The sequence below is a fragment of the Canis lupus genome, chromosome 35 (genome assembly GCF_048164855.1).
Source record: "Canis lupus baileyi chromosome 35, mCanLup2.hap1, whole genome shotgun sequence".
In the NCBI taxonomy this organism is placed as follows: domain Eukaryota; kingdom Metazoa; phylum Chordata; class Mammalia; order Carnivora; family Canidae; genus Canis; species Canis lupus.
Window position 1 is genome coordinate 23,197,330 of NC_132872.1, and position 16,390 is coordinate 23,213,719.

Genomic DNA, 16,390 nt, shown 5'->3' on the forward strand with positions numbered 1-16,390 from the left:
CACAGTGTATTTCATTTCAAAATGAAACTCATGACACAGCTAAGCAGTGAGTCATCCGCAGAGGCCATGAAATTTCAATCCCAGTGGTTTCAAGACTGAGTCTTCAATCATTAAGCTGCATTGTGTATTTCTTGATCTGAACTTTTTGTATCACCCATTTTAATTTAGATGATGATTGCCAAAATGGTTAATCTTTGTGTCACAATGAGAAAACCTGCAACTCTACAAATCTCTAGAAACTGAGTTTGGAACAAAGAGGAAACAAAGTGGGGAAACTATTTTCCTTACTGACCTAGATAATGGAGAAAATTAGAAACTTGATCATAGTTTTTCCACGGTGACTATCCTCGCAGCCTAAACCTGTATTATTATTTTACTTTATTGTGTGCCCTACAGAATTTTTGTTAACAAAAGGATGTATCTTTTGGCTTTGGAAAGTTATTAAATGCAAAGAAAAAAAAAAAAACAGAGCTAAGAAATCCTACAGTGAAAAGTGGACCCGGGTCAAGAACACATTTCGATATTCATGAGGATGCCCTGTATGTAATAGCTTCCTACACCATGAGTAATTTCATAGCTATTTATCTATTTCCTATTGGGAAAAAAAAAAAAAAAAAAACCTTCAGGAATTTCTCAAGGTTAGAACACAGGTCAGTGTGAACCAATGACCCAATTAAGTCCATTGGATCTCATTGTTCTTACTCTTACACACCAAAACAAATCCATATAACACAAAAGGAAAGGAAGATTAAACATGTATCTCACTAATTAAAAAGAAAAAATTACCTTTACCTTAGCTTTTAGCATAAGCATTCCCACTTCAGGCCTGCCATGCTAAGGTTATGTGAAGAATGCATAGACAAATGAGTCAGACATATTAAAACCTTCTCAGAGGGCAACCTCAATGCTGCAGGTCACATGAAGACTTCCCATAGCACTGACATGCATGAAAACAAGAAGTTAATTTATGTAATTCTCTCTGGAAAATCCTAATGAATCACCAGCTATATGACAAGAAAAAAACTGACAGCTCACAGCCAACCTCTTTATTCCAACTAATGGAGAGGTACAACTGGAAAGAGGTGCTTGGATTTCACAACTCCTGATAGCTTGGTTTTGGTCAAAATCAAGATTCTTCCTAAATACTCACAGTTAGAAGGATGGGTAAGACACAGAACTACTTCCATTGTGGAACATCTTCCTCTATCAACACTGCCAATTTTAGTGTGCACCCAGAACAAATCCTAGTCTTTTCTTCTTTCTTTACAATAGAGCCACATCTTACTCCAGGGGTAGGTGAGTCACCCCACGAAGTAAAAATTTCATGTGATTTCAAATTACCTCTGAAAACTCCTGGGATGCCCCCATGGAGTTCAGTGTCTTCTTGTGATCTTATCAGTTCTCCTCTGTTTCTCCAGGACCTTTGATTATTTTTTTCAATTCCTGCCTTGAGCATGTCAACAAAATCTCCTTACCCACTTACCAAGTTCCTTGAAAATCCGCTTCACATCTTTATTGCTGGTCAGGGAAACCCTTAAAATTAATCATGCGGGATCCCTGGGTGGCTCAGAGGTTTAGCGCCTGCCTTTGGCCCAGGGCGTGATCCTGGAGACCCAGGATCGAATCCCACGTCGGGCTCCCGCTCCCGGTGCATGGAGCCTGCTTCTCCCTCTGCCTGTGTCTCTGCCTCTCTCTCTCTCCCTCTCTCTCTCTGTGTGTGACTATCATAAATAAATAAAAAATTTAAAAAAAAATAAAATTAATCATGCAATCTTTCCATGGATTTCCACCAAAGACACTGACTGTTTCAGGCTTAACTGAATCTTCTGTCTCAGGACAGTTGACAAATAACTATACTACTTTTCATCTTGATCTTTACTCCATTTTTTGTCTCCCCACCTCTATACCATCTCTGCTCCCCATTCTTTCCTTCCCTCCATCTTTTTATTCCTGCCAAGTCCAATTCAGATAAATCAATCACTCATATCATGAAAATCTGTATTGGGGATATATTCTCAAGAAACACCTATAAACTCATTTGCCCAACTTTCTTTGACCGTAACTATTATTTTGTATTGCTCTCATTTGTTCATTCATTCATCCATCTCACAAATACTTATTATACACCAAATATATATCAGACACCATTCCAGACACTAGGAATACATCCATCCGTGTTCACAACAGGCAAAATCTCTAATGTCACGTAACTCATTTTCCAGCGGGGTAGACAGTAGATAGATGTTCCCATAACAGATTGCCAAGCAGGCATGAATGCTAGAAAAAAGGGAATAGAATAGTCACACAAGGTCCCTGAAAAAAAATATATTTGAGCAAAGATCTAAGTAAGCAAGGAGACAAGCCATGGATATATAAGAGGGTATGTATGGATATGTAGTTAAAGATAGAGGAAACAATGAGTATAAAGACCTTAAAAAGAGTATGGGATTGGAGTTTTCCAGAAACAACAAGGAAATTTCCACCATGAATAAACCTGAAAGTTCATGGGAAAGAGTGGTATGAGATGAGTTTGTGAGTTGGCCAGAATCCAGAGGACTTTTAGCTCTTATTCATGAATGTTATGCAAAGCCCTGAGCCATGGATCATTTTAAGTGGGGAGGTCATATGATCTGACTGACTTGTTTTTAAAAGGATTTCTCCAGCTATTTTGTGAGAGTGGTGGGGGAAGTTGCACATGGAGTATAGAGGAGGCTTCTCCAATCTCCTATCACTGCTTAGGGTCTCAAATCAGTGTTTGCCAATACAGATGGTTCCTGACTTAAGATGGTTCAACTTAAAATTTTCAGCTTCACAATGGTACAAAAGCAACATGCATTCAGTGGAAATTGTACTCTGAATTGTGATTGTAGATCTTTTCCCTGGGCTGGCAATATTCAATGAGATACTCTCTTACGATGCCAGCCAGAGGCAGCCAGCCTCAGCTCCCAATCAGCCACGTGATCATGAAAGTGAACAACCAATACACTTGCAACCATTCTGTACCCCTATAACCATTCTGTTTCTCACCTTCAGTATAGTCTTCAATAAATCACATGAGATATTCAACACTTCATCATGAAACAGGCTTTGTGTTAGAAGATTTTGTCCAACTATAGGCTACAGTTCTGAGCATGTTTGAGATAAACGAGGCTAAGATAGGATGTTCAACAGGTTGGGCATATTAAATGGATTTTTCAATTATGGTATCTTAAACTTACTATGGGTTTATCAGGATATAACCCTAAGTCCAGGAAGATCAGTATTTGACTTTTCTGTGAGAGAATAATTGAGAAGATATTTCCAGTTAAGTGGTTTATTACCAAACTATGCAATTTTCATGCACTGCTTCCCTCCCTCACCTCTCTAGGTCTGATGCACTATCATGAAATCGTTTTTGATCCTGGCCCTGACAGTAAGGCTCCCTGGTGCATAGGTTCCTTCAGGCCCTGGAAGCCACTTGGATTCACTGACTGTTGGTCTTCTACTAATTTTAGGATTCCACCTCTTTACTTCCATTTACATGCAAAGATTTGGCAGCTTTATCTTAAAACACACACACACACACACACACACACACACACACACACATAATGGCTTGAAATCTAAAAACTCAATATTAGTTTCTTGAAAAAAAAAATAAATGTTTCTAATAATATGCATTTCCTATGGACAGTAAATTTACCTCTAAAGCACTGAATATGTATATAACCGTTCTCAAATACCTGGAGGAAAAAATTACCTTTGAAAATTCACCTTCTTGAGCTTGAAAAGTCTTCAGAAAAACTGTAAGCAATCTCTCTTATTTTTCTTAAATCTGCTTGTTTTTACCATTCATAGGAAATAAATCCTTCCCTTCATATTCTCATTATATATTTGTACATCAGCTATGCACCAGGCACTATGCTAGGCAACGGAGACACAACAACAAGGAAGACAAAGCCTGTGGCCCCACAGATGGACATGACTGCCACATGGAAGGGGGCTGGTGGGGAGCCGAGTCTGAGGGCAAAAGGCAGCAGCCACCTTTTGTAATGATCTAACTCTGGGAAATGAACAAGGGGTGGTGGAAAAGGAGGTGGGAGGGGGGTTGGGGTGACTGGGTGACGGGCACTGAGGGGGGGGCACTTGATGGGATGAGCACTGGGTGTTATGCTATATGTTGGCAAATTGAATCCCAATAAAAAAATATATACAAAAAAAGGCAAAAAATTGGAAACAAAAATAGAAGTCTTATATCATGTTCTTAGGCAAAAGAAGAAAGAAAAGAAGAAAGAAAAAGAGGAAAGAAGAAAGAAAGAAAGAAAGAAAGAAAGAAAGAAAGAAAGAAAGAAAGAAAGAAAGAAAGAAAGAAAGAAAAAGAAATGAAGCTAAAGGAAACCCAAGAGACATGGCAGATAGAATTAACCAGACAAAGCCCAGTTCCTTTCCTTGCCAACTCTTGGTTAATTTTCTCCAGGACTTTCCCTATGGATGTTTACAACAGTTCAGAACTCTGTAAGTGATCCAAGGTTAGAGAGTGACAGCAGAGTACTCTGCTTTATTTGCCTAGAAAAAAGAATAATACTCTGGTTTCTCTTCAGGTCGATACATCTTTCACCTTTTACTAAAAAAAAAAAAAAAAAAAAAAAAAAAAAAAATTAAATTAAATTTTAAAAAATTAGTAGAATAAATGTTGCCAATAAGTTTAGTCAAGGATTTGAGCACCTGGTCTTATGATAATAAAGAAGAGGAAACACATTTGGAAAGGTTTGGAAAATAAAGCCCTGTTTTATAAAGCAATGAGGATAAAATAGAAGTGCTAAAGTTCTTATTAAATAGATATCATTCATCACCCTCAATAAAGTACTACAATGCTTTCCAGTACTTCAATGGAAAAAGAAAAGGCTAAAGTTTTGGCACAGTCTGAAACCTGGCAAGTGTGACATTTAGCCAGCCTGTAAGGCCGCCTTTCTCCTAGGATCTCCTCAAAAGAAAATGCAGACTGCCTCAGAGAAACATTTTAAAATTAACAGTCCATGTCAAGAGGAATAAACCTGGAAGTGCTATTTTGTTTGCTTTTCAGAAGCAAATGAATAGAGCAGGATTAAACTAAAGACACCAAATTTCCCCAGATTATCATCTGATATGTTTAGCCACACAAAGAGGAAAGCTAGTTGTGATGGATGAGCCCATCCATGGGGAGCAATCATCTTCCAAGTGAAAAGCCTGGACACATTTCATGCTTTAAAATGAATGATTCTGCTCAGCCTGACAGCTAGTTTACAAAGGTCCCGAGCCAAGCTCAAGTCAAAGCGAAAGCAGCGGTTACTGTGTACACATTTCTAGATCCAGCCAAATAATCCTGATTTCCTGACCTTTGCAGATTAATGGCTCTGAATAGAGAGAGAAATGGTGATAGACTGGGGAAAGCGAGCTCCCAACTGCCTGGGTGTAGGCATTATTGGTTCAGTCATCTGTCTGCATTGCAAACCACCCCAAAATACAGTGAGGGGCATAAAACAACAAACATGCTATTACATTCCTCCGTCTGGTGGCCGGGAATTTTAACAGAAAACATAGAGATGACTTGTCTGTGCTCACTGTTGTCCAGGCCCTCAGCTATCATGACTCCAAAGGCTATGAGGTGACTCAGGAGGAGGAGTTGAAATAGCAGGGACAAGAGGGTGCACTTTCAGGATGGATTCTTTTTTTTTTTTTTTTTTTTTAAGATTTTATTTATTTATTCATGAGAGACCCGGGGGTGGGGAGGGGTGGAGGCAGAGACATAGGCAGAAGGAGAAGCAGGCTCCATGCAGGGAGCCTGACGTGGGACTCGATCCCGGGACTCCAGGATCAGGCCCTGGGCTGAAGGTGGTGCTAAACCGCTGAGCCACCCAGGCTGCCCCAGTATGGATTCTAATCACATACCTAGTACTTGGCCTGGGATGCGTGAAGGGCAAGTTCAGCTGGGGCTCAGCTGCGCTCAGCTCAGCCTGGAGTTTGCTTCAGGTTCTCTCTCCCTCTCTCTCCCCGTCTGCCCCTCCTCCCACTTGCATGCTCTCTCTCCCTCTCTCCCTCTCTCCCTCTCTCTCTCTCTAATAAAAACAAGAAAATCTTTTTTTAAAAGGTGTCACTTCATAATAACAAAAGGTACATTTTATATGAAAGAAATAATTTTAAATTTTTGTGCAAATTTTGACACTTCAAAATATTTAAAGCAAAAGCTAGCAGAAGAAATAGATAAATGCAATATCATATTGGGATAGTTTAACAAATCTCTCTGTATTTGATAGATTAAGAATATTAAAAAAAATCAGGGACGCCTCAATGGCTCAGCAGTTGAGCGTCTGCCTTCTGCTCAGGTTGTGATCCAGGGATCCCGCATCAAGTCCCACATCAGGCTCCTTGCAGAGATCCTGCTTCTCCCTCAGCCTATATCTCTGCCTCTCTCTTTCTGTGTCTTTCGTGAATAAATAAATAAAATCTTTTTTAAAAAAAGAATATTAAAAAATCAGCAAAAACACAAGATATTTAATTACATATAACTAACAAACATAATTAAGATTAAGATAAATATGTATTTGAAAGAGAAAGAACAATGCAGTCTGAACTGCAGAACTTTCTTTTCAAACGCACTTTTCAAGCACATCACCCTCATCCTTACAGCAAGTTTCAAAAAACCCCAGAATATTGTTTTCATTCAAAACATTGTTTCTTAACAACACCACAATGTTGTTAAACTTGACACCACTAACAGAAAAATAACTAGAAAATCCCGTATGTTTCCAAATCAAAAAACTAAGTAGTTCATAGGTCAAAGAAGAAATTAAATTGCAAACCAGGAAAAATACAAAACTGAATAATAAGAGTACCACAAACAAAATTGGGTAAATCCAGCTATAGCAGAACTTAGAGGGAAATTGGTAGCCCTAAAAGCCTATATTAGAAAAGAAGAAAGCCTGAAAATTAAAGTGCTAAACATCAACCTCGAGAAGCTAAAAAAAAAAAGTGAGGGGGGGGGGGCAAGGGAAGGACAGGTTAATGAAGCCAAAAAACATATTTAGAAAAAAAATAAAAATAAGTTGGCAGGTTAATCAACAAATAATAGAGACAATTAACAAAGCTGAAAATTGTTGAATTAAAAATTAACACAATTTACCCACCTCTAGTTGGTTTAAGAAAATAAAAGCACAAGTAATACCAGAAATTTAAAAAGGAAATGGCCAGAGGAACTGAATAGACATTTTTCCAAAGACATCCAAATGGCCAATAGGTACATGAAAAGGTGCTCAACTTCACTCATCATCAAGGAAATGCACATCAAAATATAACGAGATACTACATCCTACCTGTGAGGATGACTATTATCAAAAAGACACGAAATAACAAGTGTTGGAGATGATGTGCAGAAACTGGCCCTGGCACACAGAAGGTAAGGGGAGGCCGAAGAAAGAAGAGCAGGCCACTGCCAGTTGGCAGGTGGCAGGTTTAATAAACAAGACAATTTATGTAGAGCCTTGTTTCCAGTGGCCATAAGACAAGTAGAGGGCTACACCGCCCACCAGAATCTTAAACGTGTGCCTAGAGATCTTAACTGGGTTTAGTCACTAACGTGGAGTGGATGGTCTTGGCAACACGTTGCTCTCCCAAGGCTGCATCCTTGAAAACAGCTCTGGCTGTGGGGACAGAGGGCAGAAATACATTCCAAGAACAGGGCAGGGGTGAGGAACCTCCAATTGCCCGAACCCAGCTCCATGGTCACCCAGAAGTCATGTCCTCTCTATGACCTCCTCCAACAACCGGTTAGAACATCTATCATCAAGAAGATAAGAAATAACAAGTGTTGGCTAAGATGTAGAGAAAAGGGAGCCCTCATGTGCTGTTGGAAGGAATGGAAATTGAAACAGCATGGTAGTTCCTCAAAAAAACTAAAAATACAACTACCATATAATCCAGCAATCCTACTTCTGGACATTGATCCCAAGGAAACGAAAACAGGATATCAAAGGGATCTCAGCACTCCCATGTTTGTCACAGCATTGGTCACAATGGCCAGGATACGGAAACAACCTAAGTGTCTGTCAGTGGATGAATAAAGAAGTTGTAAGATACACACAGACGAATATTATTCAGCCATTAAAAAAAAAGAAAGAAAGAAAGAAATCCTACTATTTGCAACAACATGAATGGAACTTGAGGGCATTGTATTTAGTGAGATAACCAGACAGGCAATGAAGGAAATACTGTATGATATCACTTATATGTGGAATCTAAGAAGACAAAAGCATAGAAAGAGTTGAATGGTGGTTATCAGGGCTGCCATGGGGCAGGGGTGGGGGGCAGTGGCGGTGGGAGGTGGGGGTAGTAATGTTATTAAAGGGTAAAAACTCACCACTGGAAACTGAATAATTTCTGGAGTTTTTTTTTTAAAGATTTATCTATTTTAGAGAAAGCATGAGCAGGGGGAGGGACAGAGGGAGAGAGAGAAGCAGACTCTCTGCTAAGTGGGGAGCACAACAGGGGCTCAATCCCATGATCTGAAGACCATGACCCCAGCTGAAATCTACACCACTTGGGTACCTCATCTCTGGAGATTTAATTCACAGCATAATGATTGTATGATAATAACAATTATTATACACTTCAAAACTGCTACAAGACTAGATCTTAAATATTCTCAACTCAACTCAACTCAAAAACTCAAAAGAGAAGTGGTCATTTATGTGACATGATGGAGGTGTTAGCTAAAGCTACAGAGGTAATCATATTGCAATACATAAACGTATCAAATCAATATATTTTATGCCTTAAACTTACACAAAGCTGTATGTCCCTTATAGCTCAATTTCTAAAAGAAAATTGAAGGGGCAGCATTAACTCTTGGCTTCTATTCAGGTCGTGATCTCAGGGTGGTGAAATGGATCCCTGTGGTCAGGCTCCTGAGCTCAGGCTCTCTCCTCTCTCTAAAACAAATAAATAAATCTTGAAAAAGAAAACAACAAAGAAATGTAAAAAAGCAAAAACAGATTTGAAAACTTTGGGGGAAATAGAAAAATATTAGAAATACATCCCTTACAAAACCAGATTCAAAAAGGAACTTTAAAAGTTTTGTAATTATGAAAGATACGGAATCAGCAGTCAGGTCACTTGTGTTGGCCTCCATGACATATCTCGCTTCATATGGTGTGAGGATATTTGGCTATTGAATGCATATAAATTGATTTTTAAGTATAATAGAATTGCACTTAAACTATTCCAGAGTACAGAAAAGAGAAAAAAACTACTCCTCAACTCTGATTGTGAGCTCTGCACAACGTTGATTCCAAAAACTGACAAAAGCAATTCAAAAGAGGAAAATTACTAGCCGACCTCAATCACGAATTATTTTTTAGCTACTAAAAAAATAAACAAAATATTAGCTAACCACATCACCCCAAGGGTACTCTAATGTCCTGGAATGTTCCAAGTCCTGATCTGGTTGGTGGGTATATTGGGCTTTTTAAAACATTATCCCTTAAACTGGGCAGATATATATTTGTTGAAATACATCCTGTACACTCCTCTGTTCATAGGATATATTTAATTTTTAAAGCAAAAACAGTCCCTGTGAGCTGCTGACACACTCATTCTTTCAAACTCAAGTCTTCTGCTGTTCATCTGAACCTCTCAAAATTCACCACTTGGGGGGCGCCTGGGTGGCTCAGGCGGGCTCCCTGCTCAACCGGAAGTCTGTTTCTCCCTCTCCCTCTGCCTCTCCCCATGTTGGTCTGTTTCTCCCTCTCTCAAATAAATAAATAAAATCTTTTTTAAAAATTCACCACTTGGTGCTTCACAAAGTGTGGGCCTCACACTCAGCAGCAGCAGCATCACCTAGGAACTGGTTAAAAAGGAAAATTCTGAGCCCTTTGCCACACCTACTAAATCAGAATCTTTAGAGGAGGGATTCGGGGATCTCCAGGTTATTTGGAGGCCCCCTGAAGTCCTTGAGGCACTGCTCACTAGCATTAGAGGGGTTATAAGCAAGAGGTGGGACTGCAGTCCAAGGGAACTCAAGCCAAAGGCAACTTTATGTCCCCAGTGACACCTGCCATCTTACCTGCAATACCTATTGCACCATGTTGGGTTTTCCTTCTTTGAAGGACCAGCCTCACCTGGACCAGGCTCATGTCACAGGAAGAATGATCATTTGTCAATGACTCACACCTGAACATCTGCATCAATGACAGGGCCATGATTCTCTCATTCTGTTACAAGAGTCCTTCTCCACACTGGGCACTGTGCTGCGTAAGCCACCCAGAGTCAACTTGCTGCTCTAGCTCTGAGTGGAGGGGAAGTGTGTTCATTCTGAATTATCCAGGGCCAAGGATTCACCCTATTCATTAGCAGATCATCCAATTGTAGGAACTTCTGAAAGTCCTCCTTCTTTTCCTGTTCCCTCTCTTTGGTCCTCTTTGCTATTGCCCAGAACCCGAGCGTGGAGAAACAGTGGAAATCACTTACAAATAAGATCCTTGGGATGCCTACAAAGGATTCCCCAAGAACAGAGAACAGAACAACTGGCAAAAATAGGATGTATTTTAATTATGGATTGAAATGCTCGTTTTCATAGATAAATAAACCTTAAGAAAGTTAAGGAGCCATCGGTTGGTTGGTATAATTATAATAAAATTCATTCTAATTTTTTATTTTGATCAGTTATATACTTTCACATAGTTTGAAGATACATGTAGTTATTTTACAAGACCTAACTTAAAAAATAGCTACCCCCTCCCCCCCAGAGGCAGCCTCTTTCATCTCCTTCAGAGGTTTCTTTTGGAATTTATCACTAAATAAGACACATATTTTGTAATTTTGTTGGCTCTTCAGTTATTGTCCTTGTCTATTGATTTTCTACCAGGGAATATTAGGCTTAGCTTTTTTTAACACTCATCCAAACACACACTTTTCCCATAACCACCTCCACCCCTGCATTCATTCAATAGAGTTGTAATTTAAATTTGGGTTAGATCAACAGTCATTGTTCGCACTATGGTGACTATGCACAGGCCACTCACCTCTGAGACATGCGGTCTACTTGATTCCTTTCCTGGACAAGTTTTTCTTCTTTTTGGAGTGGGGGGTGACCCAGGGCAGGGGGAGGAGATAGGAGAACAGTTAATAACTGCTGCTTTTTTCCCTATTTACTCATATACTCAGTTTTCTATTTACTCATCACAATTCAATCCCGAACTGTCCGCCAGATGTCTGAAATTCCCATCAACTTATTGTGAACACAGTGTCAGCCTATAATTTCATCTTCTTGATAAAATCCCCTTCTGATTTACTTACTTCTGGACATTAGTGCCTAGCTGTTGTCTACCACCAATGCCTGGCTATTAGGACCTCCCTTCATTCGTTCTGAAGCATCCTTTCTATTAACAATTTGAGTACTGAATTCCTCCTTTCTATTTTCCCTCTTTCTCTCTTTTTGGAACTCCTATTTATAAAGGATTAGACCCCATGATCTGGTCCTCCAATTTTGTTATATTTTCTCTTCTCTTTTCCAACTCTTTTCTGTTTAGCTCAACTTGTAGATTTCTTCAGTTTTATCTTCACGCTGTTCTGTTGAGGTTTTGGGGTGGGGGTTGCTTTGAGAGAGAGAGAGCGTACAAGTGTGCCCACACACATGAGTGAGGATGGGGTGGGGAAAGGGATAGAGAGAATCTTAAGAAGGCTCTACACCCAGCGCAGAGCCTGATTCAGGGTTCCATCTCACGACCCTGAGATTACAACCTGAGCTGAAATCAAGAGTCAGACGCTTAACTGACTGAGCCACCCTGGTGTCCCTGTTGAGCTTGTTAGGTCTGTAATCATATTTTTAATTTCTAAGTGTCCCTAATTGTTCTTTTTTAAAGCAACCTGTTCTTATTTCATGAGTGAAATACCAACTTATCTCTCTCTGAGAACATTAATAACGACTTTTTTGAATACTCTTTCCCCTGAAAAGTCTTTTCTTCCAGGTTGCTTTTTTCCTGTGTGTTTGTTTTGGTCTCTATGTTTTATGCTGAAATCTTAATCTAGCTATATGGTGACCTTGCTTGCCTACTCATATATGAGTTGGGTCCTAAAAGAGCTGGTAGGAAGTTCTGAGCTCATGGTTGGTATTTGACTACCGTGGGTTCACTGTACTTATTGATCTAGCTGGACAATTTCCTTGGAGATCCTCGTCCCCAAATATCAGTACTATTACTTCTTTTTGGTCTAGTAGAGCTCCTAGAGAAGGACCTTCCAGTCTCCTACCTAGAATATAGTTGCCTTCCTATCAACATTTGGAAGCTGAGTGTAAAAGAGGCCAGGGAGGGGGGGGTCCCAGTATTCAGGATATAATTTGCTTAATCCCTAAGTTTTCACCATCATACTCCTACCCTCAACTGTGTCTGACGAATCCTAGTGCAGGGACCCTCTGTTTTATACTCTCCAGGGATCATTTTCCTCAGACTTCCTCCATGTAGATTGGAATAGAAAACAATTCTGAATCTGTGGGTTGGAGGAGAGGATCTAACTGCTTTTTAAATAGACTAAATCAGTAATGTCCCTTTTAACACTACCTCCCCTCTTCCAGAAGCACTTGTGTGCCAATTCCTCAAGCTTTTAGGGATTATATTCTATAAATCAGGTTACCAACTATCTGCTGGTGTAGGATTCAGCTTTCTTAAATATCCCAAATTGTGTTATTATTTCCTCTCTCATTTTCTTTATCCTTTTAGGTTTATACCTTTCTCAAAAAAAAAATCTACTTATTGTCATTTTATGAGGTTCTGAAGGAAGGAAAATAAATGTGTGTGCTCAATCCACCATCCTGATCCAAAAGTCACAGCAATAAAATTCATCATAGCTCTTCATGCAGTAAAGGTAAAATAGAATTTTAATGATTACCTAGGAAAATTAATCAACATTAAAAATGTTTTAAAAGATGAAGGAATTAATTAATACAACTGTTTTGAAAGAATGTTTGGCTAGCAGTATCTACAATAACTGAATATATCAAAAATCAGAAGTACTCTATTTCTAATACATATCCCAAAGAAATATGTACATATGTTTACCAAAAACAATATACAAGAAGTCCATAGTGGCACTATTTCATAGTGGCCAAAAACTGGAATCAACTCTCATGCTAATCAGCAGTGAAATGTATGATAAATTGTGGTATGTTCATGGAATACACACAATAAACACAATGAAATACTATAAAGTGAAAATGAGCAAGTTACTACTATATTCAGGAACACAAAATTAATACAGAGTAAGAAAAGGCATACACTAGAGAAGATATATTATAAAATTCTACTTCTATCAAGGTCAAAACTGACCCTGAAGAAGAGAGTAATGACTAGGAGTGGGTATGAGATAGGTATCTACAGAGCTAGTTCCATGAGTATGTTCCCACCGTAAAGAATAGTCAGTTATATGCTTACATTTGGGCCATTCTTCTGTTATACTTTAATTTTTAAAAGTTCCTTCAAAAAAATTTACCAAAGAAGGAGAAGAAGGGGGAGAAGGAAAAAGGGAAAGAAAGTCAAACCATCAAAGTAGATTCATTTGGTACCAAATTTTGACATAAGTGGTTTCTTGGGTTCAAATGCCAGCTTTCCCCCTTATTAGACTGTGACTTTGGTTTAAGCATTATTCAAATTCCTCTGTAAAATTAAAATGCAATCATTCATTCATCCAACAAAAATTTATTGAGCGCCTACTATTATAGGTACTTGGGATATAGTGATGAGCAAATTTTTACCATCTTAAAGCCAATATTCTCATGGGGAAAGAGAAAAAAAATGCCAGCTATATCTACCTCACAGAATTTCTGTGAATCGCAAGAGAAGTCATGGTAAGAGCCTTCTCCACGAAATAAGGTTTGTGGACCTGCAATAGGAGCACCACCTGTGAATTTGTTAAAAACAGCAAGTCATGCCCCATTGCAGACCTACTCCATTAGTATCCTCGTCTTAGCGAGATCCCCAGGTAATTTATACACACATTAAAGTTTGAGAAGCACTGTTATAGTACTTTGTGAATCATAAAATGTTGTCAAATGTAGGCTATTATTACTAGTCATGCTCACCAGGAAATTGCCACAATCCTGCTCTGTAGATACATCCCTATTCCAGAAAATGAAGGTTATAAGGGTGACAAAAGCAAGTTTACTCCCATCTAAAAAGCTGTTTCCGGATATGTTGTTTTGGAGTGTTTCTTTCCTGTTAGGTCTTTAGGTCAGCCTCAGTTCTCTAGGTCAATAGCCCCCTACTAATGAAGATGTTATTGATGAATTTTATTGCCGGGTTTTTCAATTAGTTGAACACCATTTTCTGGTCATTCAACAGTGAGGCCAGGAAAAGTGCTTTGATACAGTAATAAAATGCTGAACAATGCAGACTTCAGATTTATGGAGTTTTATTGGCGTGTTGGTATGTCCCAGATTCATTTTGTGTCTTTCATCTCCTGGCTGGGGAAACGAGCAAAACTTTTTCCTGCTGGCTGTTTGGAGGATCTTTAATCAGACTTGTCCTGACAGTGCTTTTGTGAAGAGAGAGCCTGGGAAGCAACTGATTGTTTGGTAGGAGAGGATATTCTGGGAATAGAGACTAATCAATGCTTCAACAACTATCTTATAAGAGAAAAAATACTTTGTCCAGTTGTCCCTATAGTAGTGTTACTCAATATTTTTTTTTAGAGAGAGGAAGTGGGGAAAGGAGCAGAGGGAGAGAGGAGAGTGGGATTATCTTAAGCAGGCTCCATACTCATCACGAAGCCCAATGCAGGCCTTAATCTCACAACCCTGAGGTCATGACCTGAGCTGAAATCTAGAGTTGGATATTTAACCCATTGGGACTTGCAAGCCCCTCAAAACATGATGTTCATACAAATCACCCAGAAATCATATTAAAATGCCGTTGGGATTAACTAGATCTGAAGTGGAACCAAAAACTATTCATTTCTATTATGCTTCCAGATAATATTGATGCTACTGGTTCCCAGACTATACTCTGGGTAGTAAGATCCTATCCCACAATAATTCAAGAGGAACCAACAGTAATTTTGAACCACTAGGCTCCTCCCACATTCATAGCAAGGTCTTCTGAAGAAAGAACAATGCCCAGGAAACCCAAGTATGTTGACTAGGTAAATACTGGGTAAAAAGTTCGTGACTTTTCCATAAATGTCACAGAGTGTAACATCAATTCAGTTTCTCTCTGCTTCTTTTCTCCAACTTCCTACCATAGGGAGAGCTCTGAGGGCTGCAAAAGTTGTAATGGACTCCAAACTTACCCAACATTACATTTTCTAAGGGAAAGAACTGCTTTTTTGGTTTTGCCATCTTAGTGGTGAAAATGTATATGGCTTCATTAATAGTAAATAACTGCTACTCTCTAAGAGCCTTTTATGATGAAAAGGTCTTCTTTAGAAAACTCTGGACTTCCCAGAAGCACTTCATGAATGCCTACTTTGATAAATTCATGATTATTTTAAAGCAATTCAAAGACAAAAAACGTTTATTTTCAAACTCTTGAGACAAAAAGTGTATTTAAATAGAGGTTGTTGTTGATGATCTGTTCCTACAAGCAAGTAGAAAAAAGCCACAAGAGTGGCAAGGCAGTCTGACCAGGGCTTGTTTCCTTAACCACGGCCTTACACTACTTCTAATAATGCCTAACATTTCTTGAGTGTCTATTATGCACCAGGGACTGTGTTAAATCCATCCGATGGGTTTCCTCATTTAATACAACAACCTTCTTTCCCTATTTTATAGATGCAAAAGTAACAGTAAAGAGGTTAAGTAACTTGCCTGAGGGCACACAGTGGGGAGGGGGGGGCTGACAAAGCAGGAAGTGACTGGGTCCAGGCACTATGGGTCTCACAGATACTTTGGAGAAATCAACGAGCCTACCAAAACCAGAATATGTATCAAATCATCTCAGATTTGTTTTCTGACTTCCTCAGCTCATAATTAAACCCCAATTTATTCATTAGCTGCTTTGACTATGCTCATCCATTTACTATTTGGTAGCCACTAATTAACTGTAACTTGTGCAACCAGGAACTTCAGAGAAAGACTTTAATTTTCCTAAATTGACTTTCTATGTGAATTCTTAGGATTTTCTTATTTTAAAATAAAAATTGAGTAGATATGTTCATAGCATGATTGTAGCTGCTCCTCCTTACCATCATCATCATCATCCTCATTATCATCATTATCATCATTCCATGTGTTATCTGGTTTTTTATCTTATTTTGTTTTAATTTTTCTCATTGGTGTTGCCCTTAAAGTTGTAAGTTCCTTCTGGGCGGCAACCATGTCTTTTCACTTGAGAACATCAGTGCTACAGAATAAAAGACCAAAAGGAAAAAAACAAAAACAAAAAACCTGTTA

At 38.9% G+C, this 16,390-nt stretch overlaps 1 long non-coding RNA gene across 10 annotated transcripts in view; it reads right to left on the reverse strand.

Moving 5' to 3' along the window:
• LOC140624847 (uncharacterized) overlaps positions 1-16,390 on the reverse strand; it is a 69,277-nt gene that overhangs the window by 40,648 nt on the left and 12,239 nt on the right. For 3 of the 10 annotated variants that reach the window (XR_012024288.1, XR_012024286.1, XR_012024287.1), the window contains exons 4-6: positions 16,183-16,340; positions 11,034-11,082; positions 1,484-1,721 (exon numbers count right to left, since the gene is read on the reverse strand). This is a non-coding gene — a long non-coding RNA (uncharacterized lncRNA). Of the gene's footprint in view, positions 1-803; positions 938-1,483; positions 1,722-8,806; positions 8,943-11,033; positions 11,083-16,182; positions 16,341-16,390 lie in introns of those variants that run through there. The other 7 variants (XR_012024289.1, XR_012024285.1, XR_012024293.1 and 4 more) reach the window with 5 other exon arrangements.